We start from the raw sequence: 12,165 nt of genomic DNA on the forward strand, positions 1-12,165 counted from the left end.
CAAAAGCTAAAGTGCCAGACTGATGTCAACCAAATATCATCACCCAAGCCAGGTCAGACTACTCTATAGGCCAGGCCGAGGTGCGCCTGGTCTACAAGCTGATGGTGATCCGTTGATAAGAGACGTTGGCAATGTGGTGTTCGGGGTTATTTGTTAGGTGCAAAAAAAATTATATCTGCTGTCCGAGTGGACAGCACGAATCCATCACAACCAAGTACGCATTCATATCTGTAGCGTGATTACGATTACGGGTCCTTCTAACTTTAGCCTGATGGCTATATTTCTCTGGAAATTAACTTGTGACGTACGCGTTGCTGTTGAGACATGTGTGGGGAAGTTCTTTATTGACTATCTAATGCGAAATGGAAGCCAGATGGTCTAAAGATTTTTATTCTTTTTTGGAAGAAATATAGTCAAATTTATATATTTATACCCGCTACGCATAGGGTATGTATGTGTGCCTGAAAGTGGAAATGGGAATAATTTAATAAGCAGAAGTAGTCATATCCGAACCCTTATAGTATATATTCTTGATTAGCATCAATATCTGAGACCTTAAAGCCATGTCCGTCTGTCTGACTGAAACACTGCATCTCACAGACTATAGAGCTATATATTTTTCGACAGCATTTCTGATGCTCGCACCCTGATCAAGTTTTTTTTCTAATTTTTGCCACGCCCAAAATTCGGTTGCAATTAAATATAAAATTAAAGAAGTTATTTAAAAAATACGTCTACTGCAATCGGGACCAAGCTGCCTAAGCTGACAATTTGTTATATTTTTTCGACAAATTGTTAATGCTCCCTTTTACGTATCTAATCCAAATATTCAGATCTTTGTGAATATTCCAATCATAAAAGAAGAAATTAATAAATTTATTAAAAAATAGACAGATTGTAAATAAAGGAAGAGAAAAAAAAATTATCTATGGTGTATTTTGTATGTAGTTCATTATCGATATACCAAATATGGCCTTCGGTATATTTTAATATTTTTCAACATATTTATATTATTTCGAATTGTTGAAAGTGGGTAAAAAGTATCTTACAGTCGAGAACACTCGACTGTAGCTTTCTTTCCTGTTTTAATATTATATAACCTCCTTCGCTCAACATAATATTTTAAAATAAGATTTAAACAAATTCGAAAAACAGACATACATTTAAAAAAATTTAAGTAAATTAAATAATATATTGTATAATAAAAAAGGGTTTGTGCAAATATTTTTGTGGAGTGTAAGTAATTAATTATATTTACATACAATGGTGTTTTATCAAATTATTATTTATTGCAGAAAAATGTAAATAAAGATAATATTGCTACAATTTATTTTAGACTCAAATTAATATGCAAATATTGTCAAATAAACTATCATTCACTTGAAATATAAATTTAAGTGGTGTCATATACATATAATATATGTATTTAAGTATAAATCAATTATATTGCATAAAATACGAGTTTTGTATTAAATATCCACATATCGTTGATATATTTGAAATAAGATATATTTTATATACATAAATCTAATAATACTCATAAATATACCTCAAATGTATATAGAACAGTTTACTGACTCACTCACAATTCAAACATGTCATTGCAAATTTGCAAATATTTGAGTAATCTTATATCAAGTACTTGATGAATATTTGCACCTCACATAAGCATAAACCCATTGACTCCTGTGATACCATCAATCCACCACGACGCTGATCGACCAATAAATGCCCGCAAAACAATCACTGCAGTCTTGATGAATCTGATGGAACTGTTGGCGTCGCTGTCGTCATTGGCATAATGCGACAATGTGAGTGCGACAACAGAGAGAACGCTTTTGAGATAACTGTCAGATTGCTAGATATGAACGGGGTTCATCAAGCCACTTCCCCAATGGCCCCTTGGCATTCCCGCTGCCAACAGATGTCATCCAGATTGCCCAAAAATACTCTCGGATTCGCATTGTACAAATAGCGGTTGTGGTGCGCTGCCAAGATAACAATATTACTGCGTACTAAAAATTCTGTTCAGATATTGTGATAAAAATATACGAGTTGTGTATTGTATGTATAGTAACAGTTAAAGTGGTGAACACTAACTTGAAGCGTATACAATTTCAAAATAGTAAAATAGTCCAACAACTGAGCTACAAACTGGAGACGTAGCTACTACTGCTCTTGTTGGTGTGGGCCGCAAATCTGTCACCAGACTAATCCGCGCAGTAAACACGAAAATATTTGAAATGCTTCAGCTTGGAGTTTTCAGTTTTCAGTTTCCAGAGCACATATTTGCCTAGTGCCAGCACAGTAGCGATAAAATGTTAACTCGACGATTAGCGACGTTGTCTTGCCGTTGTCATTTGTTTATGATATAGATACAGATACTCGTAGAAGTGTGTCCGACTGACCGTATGTGCCCCTAACTAACCAAAAGGAACAACAAACTAAAGCAAAATTTGTCTGCATTGCCGATGCAGTGCAGTGGGCAAACAATTGCAGTCTCGTTGCGTTGTGTTTCTTTTCTTTTTTGTCTGATAAGATTGCTCAAGACTGGAAACATTCTCCCAGATAGCCTTTGGCTGCGACCGCATTTCATAAATTACAAATCATTATGGCCACGGCGACGGCGACTGCGACGTCGACCGCTTGGATGACAAACAGTCAATTTAGGTTGGACTGCTGCCTCATAATGCAAGTCCATTTTTGACATGTACATGAATTAGATTTTAAAAACTTGTCCACATGCAATTGCAGGACAGACTGAAGACTGAAGACGCAGCTTCAGGTTCAATCCGCCGCGGCGGCGACTTGCCGGTAAATGAGTTTGCTTGTAAAACTCCCGATAAAACGCAGCAGATAAGCAGAAGCAAAGATCGAAGAAACCAAAAAATAGAGAGATAGAGAGAGAGAGGAATATAGCTGGCAACTTGGCTCCAAGGGGCTGCCATAAAAAGGGTAGTATAACGATTAATTTTTTTCACGTTGACATTTTAGCTTAATTGCACTTCAATAATCCCGAAAAAAGCTAAAGGCAAAAAGGCAAAAATGCGTAAAAGGGCATGAAAAGCGGCAGCCGCGACAACGACAACAACAACGTAGCCAAAGACCAAGAGGCACATACAACTTTAATCCCACGGATATTTGCTGCATAAGCACTACAGATCCACATACATACACACATGCATAGGACAGAAGAACACAACGCACAAAAAAAGAAACAAAATCAAAAACCCCGAGCTATATTGTCAGCAGAAACAGCAGCCAACGCACCGCATGAAGCAGCAAGTGGGCCAACCCACGAGTAACCAACAGTTCAGCAAGATAACCAAACCGACCCCAGAAGCGTCCAAAAGCGGGCAAAAGCGGCTGGCCAGCTACCAAAGTTGACAAGAAGTTAAATGTCCGACGGACTAATTGGCTTAAACGCTGGCAAAATTTATTTAAGCACATTAGTGGGATTTGGTTTTTGCCATCCGCTGCTGCTCCCGTGTTCGTTCTGCTTTCTGTCTTCTCATACGTTGTTCGTAAGTTCTCTGAGCAGCTGGTCAACAACTGCTGCCCCACCTCTTCCCACTGCTTAACTTTGGCAATTCCCCTTGAATGCCTTTTTGGCATTTGATCTCCTTGACTCTATGTAATTTGCAATTTATTGAACCTCTTCTGTAAGCATTGAAGCGTAGGTGGAACGGAACATTAAGAAGTTAATAAGCTATTAAACCTATCAATAGTTGGGCAATCTTAAAACATGTAAGAAAGCTGCAGTCGAGTGTACTCGACTGAAAGATACCCACTACTTATGTTGAATAAAAGCAAAACAGTGCGATATTGTTTTGAAAATATACCGTATTAATATGCCACAAAATACTAAAAATATACCAAAGGCTATACTACATTAAAAACAAGTAAGAAAGCTACAGTCAAGTGTACTCGACTGTGAGATACCCGCTACCCATTTTGAATAAAAGCAAAATATTGCGGTATTATTCTCAAACTATACCAAAAATGCCATAAAATACTAAAAATATACCGAAATGATATATTTGGTATATCGATATAGTCCCACATTCAAAATATACCATGGACGGCACAATATACCAGATTGTTGGCCAAAGCAACCCCTTAGTAAGCAAGCGATTTTGCCCATACAAAAGTATTTCTTTAATAACTTCGACAATTTTTATCTGATCGCAACCATATTTTCAGGAATCACAACTACTATAGTTATTATTTTATATACCAAAATTCGACTCTAGCTTTAAAATTAGGCTTTGCGGGGGGCAGAAGTGGGTGTGGCAAAAAATTGAAACAAACTTGATCTGCGTGCAAACATAACAAATACTGTTGAAAATTATAGCTCTATCTCTTATAGTCTCTGAGATCTAGGTGTTCATACGGACAGACGGACAGACAGACAGACAGACAGACGGACAGACGAACATAGCTAGATCGTCTCGGCTGTTGACTCTGATCAAGAATATACATACTTTATAGGGTCGGAGATGCCTCTTTTTACCTGTTACATACATTTCCTGCCGGCACAAAGTTATAATACCCTTCTACCCTATGGGTAGCGGGTATAAATATAGTATGTACCATAGAGTGCAAAATATACCAGATTTTCAGCCAAATCGGGAATCAACAACACTGTATTTATTATTGTATGTACGCAAATTCGAAACTCAAGCTTAAAAATTACGCTTGGTATTCGATTTTTGTCGATTCGTGGTGGCATAAGTGGGCGTGGCAAAAATTTTAAACAAACTTGCAAACATAACAAATGCTGTCGGAAAAAAAGTATATACATATCTATCTCTTTTGATCTCTGAGATCTGTGTGTTCATACACCTTCTAGCCTATGGGTAGCAGGTAAGTATAAAAATATATTCAACATAACAATCTGATATATTTTTGAATTTAGAACCAGAAGTAACTTCATTCCAAATATTTGTCATTGCATTAAATCGAATCCATTTTAATTAACCACTTGTCCGAGTTGTCACGCTCTTGTCACATAAATCAGTCCACAAATAAGAAGATTTAATTCTCGGGAAATGGACAACAGAAGCGCGTTAAATTGTCGCATGCATTAAACACAGAGCTTGGAGCAAAAAAAAAATTATATTTTAGCTACCTTTTATTTAATTAGTTTAATTCAACAAATGGAGCAAATTTCCCGACTAATTAAGCCGCATAAATAATTGAGTAGGTCGATGGCAATGTGGAAAGTGCAAAATGTATCTTACAGATACGCAACGACTGTTCCTAATAGAAAAATAATGCATATTTAATATGACCAAAGCGTTAGTTCGCTCGCTTGCTCGCAATTTGTTGATTAAATTATTAAAATGGTAGTCCTCTATATAGTATGAATGTATTTGTATCCCCTAAATCGGATTCGTTCCCCAAAAGAGACGACATCCCTTACGACTGCCGGCAAAGATTTTGATCTATTGCCTCAGCCTAATACAGTGGAGCCCCCACACAAGTCCACAAATCCAATTTTAGACAACGACAACAACGAAATCGAAATCTAAATCGTCGCATCGATACAAAAGAAATTAAAAAACAGCAACAAATTTCTCACGCTGCTTGCCTGAATGCCTGACTGCGAGACTTCGCTCTGTATATGTGTATCTATGAATATCTATTCGAATCTTTCTGAATCTCGACCCCGAAATGACTTTCACCGTGGCCTGAATCTGAGTGTTTGTACGACTGAATGCTTGAGTGTATGTGTATGTATGTGTGTGAGAACGAGTGCGAGTGTGTGTATACATTTCACACCCTCTAAAATAGAAATTATCTTTGTGCATTTACGCAAGTTTTTAATGCTATTAGTTCCATCTTGAAATCCCAGCCCCGTCTCCATCTCTCTCCATCGCCGTGGTCTTCGTCGCTCTCCCTTTCTATAGTATTTTTCCTTCTACTTTCCAATTGCCTGACATTTAAAGTGAACCAAATTATCTGTTTCTTTCACTCGTTGTGAGTCCTTTTGCGTTCGCCTTTTATTCCATTCTATTTTCTCCATACATTTCCATTTTCTATTTTGTATTTCGTATTTTGTTGCAGCCCCGCGTTGCACTCAACGACGTCGACGACGACAACAACAACGACTCTCTGGACGCAATTTTGTTGGTAATAAATCACCTAAAGTCGACATTAAATCTTTTTCTCTTTTTCCTTTTTCTTTTTTTTTTCTTTCCCTCTGTGTTTGCTTTCATTTCGTTGCTCTTTCTTCGCACTGACTTTCACACAATCGGCGACATGATGGGCACATTGCACATGTCTCCGGGATTACTGAGGAAGGCGCATTGTTCAGATAGTCCTCTCTAGTACCCCATCCCATCGCATGCTACACCATCCCATAAAGGACAATAGATATGGTAGTATGCTAATACCTCAACAATCAACACATTTTCAATCGGTGAAATGAGAACCGCAGCAGTCACGGCATGCCAAAAATTATGAATTTCAGTGGGCCACATTCAGTTGACTAAGCCGAGCAGAAAATGTTACATTTCCGCAATCAGCAAACAACAAATGACAAACAGCAAACAGCATCACATTAACACTTTACAAACAATAGCTAAAGTAGCATCCATCAAACGCAGCAGCAACAGAAGCAGCCAGGAAGCAACCACCCCACATGATCCATGGGGCCGCAAAGAGTCGAGTGAAGCCAGTTGCTTTGGCCTGTCACAGATCTGTCAGAAAAGCGAGACTGCGAACAATCGCAGGAAGTTCGAGCAACAACAAAAAAGAACAACAGCCTGGAAGGCTCAGGCTCTGACACATACCCAGTCCCAGGTCCCAGGTTTAGGGCAATCCGGCCATATGCATTTGAATTAAAGTGCCAGCAGTAAAAACAACAAATAATTTCGCGCTTGAAAAGTCAAATAAAAGAGAGAGGCAGAACATGCGTTAAAATAATAATTGTCAGAAAAGTCAAAGTCAATTTTGGATTCAGACTCACGATGTGCAGCAAAGGGTAAGTGAATGAGTAAGAGCAAAAAAACAAATTGAAATTCTCTGTTCATAATGACGCTGATGATGATGACGAGTTACGCCGGCTCTGTGTCACAGTTAACTCTGCCACCACCAACAACAACAAACAGGAAGAAGCTCTGCGACAATTGTATTGTTAGTTGTTATTCTCATATCCTCGAGCATACACAATATCCTTTTCGCCAAGCGGCTGGCCCTCTGCCACAACTATCTCAATCAAATCTCGCAACGCATTACAATGTATTTGTTATGCATTTGATATTCAAGCGACAGTCTTGCCTGTCTGTCAACAATTAGCACGCTATTCATCACGAGGTCGACTCTTGGGTGACGACGAGAAGGGTCAGCTTTTGCATCCGCATCCCTACCATGTGCGAACGTTGATCGAATTATGCGGTTTTCTTAGCTCAGGAAACACACACATCCATTTTATGTAATCCGAAATGCAATATGAGATGGGTATCACATTGCAAAAGGTCACAAAAATGCTAATATTGAAAACGATTGAAGATAAAGAAAGGTTTTCAATATGAGTAAGTACGTTCATAAGCCTATTATCTTTATATTAATACTAGAATTAAGTTTAATCCCCAAATGCATTAAAGTGAAGTTATCGCTTTTATGAAGATATTAAATCAACTAGCCAATTTCGTTTGTTACACATGCACAGAAAAAAATCCGTAAGATCTCAAACTTTGGAATATTAAAGTCAATAACATAATCAATCTTTCGTCACCGTTTTCTTCTCAATATATTTAATGAACTATGCATCAGTCTTATAAATAGTTAGCTTTTAAGCCAAATGATCATTTAAAAGTCAAATGTAAAAGTTTCTTGACTCGCGCGATTCCATTCCATTTACAATAAATTCATTTAGGAACTTTAACTTGATTCGACATTTGACTATTCAAGAAGCGTTCGTTATGGATGATAATGTCGATATAGATAACCAAGGTCGATGAACATTTGATTTTTTTCTTTTGTTGACACTATTTTTGCCATTTGCTCCAAATGTTTTCTAATGCCATGAATCTGCTAATTAAAACATGGACTCTTTTTTCGTTATTCAACAAACATTTATCTATTTTTTTTTAAACAAAGATACATTTGAAATTAATGTAAAACATTGATGAACGCCTTGTCAAGAGTGCTTGGTATCCATATACCCAATTTGAAGACTCTTATAGCTACTGAGGTTAACAGATCTCAACATAACTGAGCAAGTTATACAAATTAAATTATTATTATTACTAATATTACTATACTAGCATTATTTTTTATAGCATTGCTATTTCAATTTGCCTAAAAACAACCAAGAGAAAACTGAAATTTTAATTTATTTTTAGGAAATACTACAAAATGGATCAACGTTTTTGTCTTATTTTTATCTTTCATAAATCTAGTTTGCTTTAGTTTTTCAGCATGCCAATCAACATGTTATATAATTTGTGAATACCCTCCAATTGTATGTTAGGAGACAGTAACAGCAGTGTTGCAGATGTGACTTTGATACACATATATCTAACATAGATGTATATATAAATGCGTATATATACATAAGTTAGACATACAAATATATACGTCAGCATTCGGAAATAGCTCAACAAAGTTTTTGGTATTTGTTATTTTGGTTCTCAAAGGTTGAGGCTGGCTGCGTATTTTAATTTTGTTGGGATTAATTTAAAAATACGAAATACAAAAAATTCAGAAAGAAAACAAAAAGAGTTAAGCATTTCAACTTAGTTTCGGAACTTTGCAGCTTCATTTAAATTTTTGATTGGCCTTCCAAAAAAAGCAGCAAGCTTGTTTGCCGATCCACTACTGACTATGGAATACGAACTACAGACTACAGACTACGAACTACGGACTACAGCTACAGCTACCTAATGAGCAAATGGCGTTCACTGATCGCTTTAAATTAATCTTTTTTTAATTTCTCGGCATTACCGATTAGATGCTGTCGAAGTTAAAGTTCAGCACAGTTCAGTTCACCGGTAATGTAATTAATATGCAAATTATAAGCTGCGGCATGCCGAGACACATTCACATTTTGTAGGTCTCTCCAAAAAAAAAAAATAAAATAAAATAAAACAAAGATCAGAGAAACACACACTCGCAAACACTTCGCATACTACATGGATGGCTAAGCGAAAAGGAAGAAGAAGACGAAAGGTGCTTCGTTTGCACGTGTGACCAGTCTAAAATGATGGCATCCAAAACTAGGAACAGCTAATCAGTAAGAGCAGATACATCATCAGATGCTAGACATGAAAGAGGGACGTGGGCAGCGACTGCCCCGCGACTGCAATCAAATTTGATTTAGCCACCACGACCGATATTTATTTATGAGCACTTCATATTAGCTGGCATTGATTTCGGCTGGTGCAGCGTATCACATAAATTTCCCATTGCGGCAGCCGCCCCAATGGAGTCCGATGGTTTCGTTGGCGTCAATGGTGTCGATGGCGGTAGCCACATTACTGTGCACTGTCCGTAACTCATTTGGGGAGCAAGTGGAAGTGCCACAATCGAAGTCGTAAATACTCATATACCTGATGGCTGCACTTTTTGGCACTTTTCAGCACCTCAACATTTTTGGCAGTGAATATGGTTGCCCGGTCCTCGACTGCTTTCGGTTCTGGATTGCGCTAGATGCAAATTTATGCTCTGGCACCAGATATGACTGCCAAATTGACTCTTAATGATATACTTACATGTTAGACGAAAGCAAACATTATTTTAGGGTACGTTAAGTGCATAAGATGGCTTGTAATTAATATTTCTTGTATAACATATTTAGGGTCTAGTGTCAATATTATAATTTTATTATTTTACAAATAGTTTAGTAGTTTATGAGCTCGAAATCTTCTTACTTTAATGCACTGTTTTTTCTGATTATTACATACATAATTTTAAAGAGTCATTGTTTTTTGATTTTATTTTTTAATGATAAATACCCAGTTATTGCACAACAGTTGTGAAATAGATTTTAAAAATATCATATATTGTATGATTGATGCATTTTATAATGAGTTTTATTTAACAACATATGCAAACGGCCTTAAGTTGTCGGTTCTTTACAAATATATTTATTTTAATTGCGCATTGTATACACGAAAAAAACATGTTGAAGTCAAGAAGAAAATCTAGAATTAAAATTATATGATATCATAATTGAAAAAAATAAGGACAATTCTTAAATCACGATTAAAATCTTACAAAAATCAAAGTTTGCCTATTATTGAAGTTCACGATTGCAATCTTGCTTCAAGAATAGAAAACTCAAAATTGAACCAAGAAACCAAAATCACCAACTAAGATCAAACGATCTTAAATTCAGATTTTTGTTAAATGTTTTTCATGTTTTTTTTAAATAACATATAACAAAAAATATTTTTTATGATTTTTTTATATATTGTCTTAGCTAACAGCAAAAACGCCGGAAATTAGTTTCTAATTTTATGCAAAGGCAACCAGAATATTCGCACTTCTAATATTTCAAATTCTTGTTTTAAGAAACAGTAACAAAATTCTCGAATTTGAACATTATTCCAATCTCAAATTCTTTTTAAAATATTAATTTTAGAATTAAAAAGTTCTCAACTCAATATACACTTTTCAATATATATTATTTTCTCTCTGTAATTATTGACTTTATATTGTATTTAAAGTAAAAAATGTATTAAGTGTTACATTTAAACATATTTACTAATATAACAACCGCAAAATGTAATTAGCTTTCTCATGATAGTTCAACTTATGAATACTAAAATCAAAATAAATTGAATATAATAACATTTAAAATATTTTGCTAATAATTGCACTTTATTCAAATTTTAATAATTTTCTATCAACTTCAGTTTACCCAGAACATATAAGCATATGTTATGTTGTTTAGACATCCATGTATTCATTGTTTAAAACTAAATAAATACCCTTTCGAGTGCATGTTTTATTATTGTTGAGCCTGATCATATTCATACATACATGTTCTAAATGAAGCGATGAAGAAAATTAACATTTATTTATGTCTGCCTCTCAAGTTGAAGACCGCCTCAAAACAGAACCCGCCCATGTGTTTCTCTACAAACAATATTATGTTTGGGTCAGTAGATTGCAATATATAATGCTGAGCGGTCGGTTTGTTGATTTTTCTTTAAAGCAAAAGCTGTCAGTTTTGTATGCGCATACTTTTCATGAAAATTCTTTTTCAAATAAATTTTCCACCCACATATGTTGTTCTCAGCGCCATACATCTTACTAACAGAGAAGTAGACGCCTCGGATGCTCCACAAGAAACTATCGAAAGATGGCAAACGATTTCAATAGATTTCCTTTTCCCTCTTCGATTGGTCTTCTTCGATGCTGGGTCGCGATTTGTTTGTTTATTTGGACATAATGCGCGAATAGTTTCACTCACTGACTAGTTGGGGCCTCATTCTGGACGAATTGACGGACTGTTATAGCGTCTGCCGAAGGCCCAAAGTGCTTTGATCTTTACCAGAGTGTGATGTGATTAAACGCGTGTGCGTGTGAGTGTGAGTGCAATTGTAATTGTGCGCGTGTGATTAATCAAATGTTTATAAAGAGGGCAAAAGGGGGAGGAAGGAAGATAGGAGTTGGGAAATGGGAAATGGAAGCAGGGCGGGCTCTCTGACCTGCAGCCGAAAATGGAAACAAAATATAATTAAATATTTATAAAAATGTAGAGTAACAACAATGCGTACACTTGTCGGCGTCGCCTGTCACAAAGTGACATTTCCCACATCAACGGAACAAGCCAAACAGCTCCGACCAAGTTGAAGAGCGTCCTACAACAATTTAACATTAATTCGCAGTCAAATAATGCTGAATTTTTTATGCGCAAATATCGTCGTTGTCAAGTGGCAGGCAGCAGTAACAACAACGCAGGATGTGGATCTGCTGATGGAAAAGGGATGCAAACAGGAGGAGGTCAGCTCTGCCTCAGTCACGGACTCGACTCTCGGTCGGGTAAGGGCTGACAAACAAAATGGCACTCTAACAGATGTATTAACGCCCCGCGTATTCGATGTATTTTTAAATAAGCAACCAGACGAGAAACTCGTCGCTTGCACTCAAGCTACTTTTTTGCTGGTGGTTGGACATGCTGCCTGCCGTTCTGTGCCTGACAATGTGTGT

This window comes from Drosophila nasuta, chromosome 2R (assembly GCF_023558535.2).
Source record: "Drosophila nasuta strain 15112-1781.00 chromosome 2R, ASM2355853v1, whole genome shotgun sequence".
NCBI lineage: Eukaryota > Metazoa > Arthropoda > Insecta > Diptera > Drosophilidae > Drosophila > Drosophila nasuta.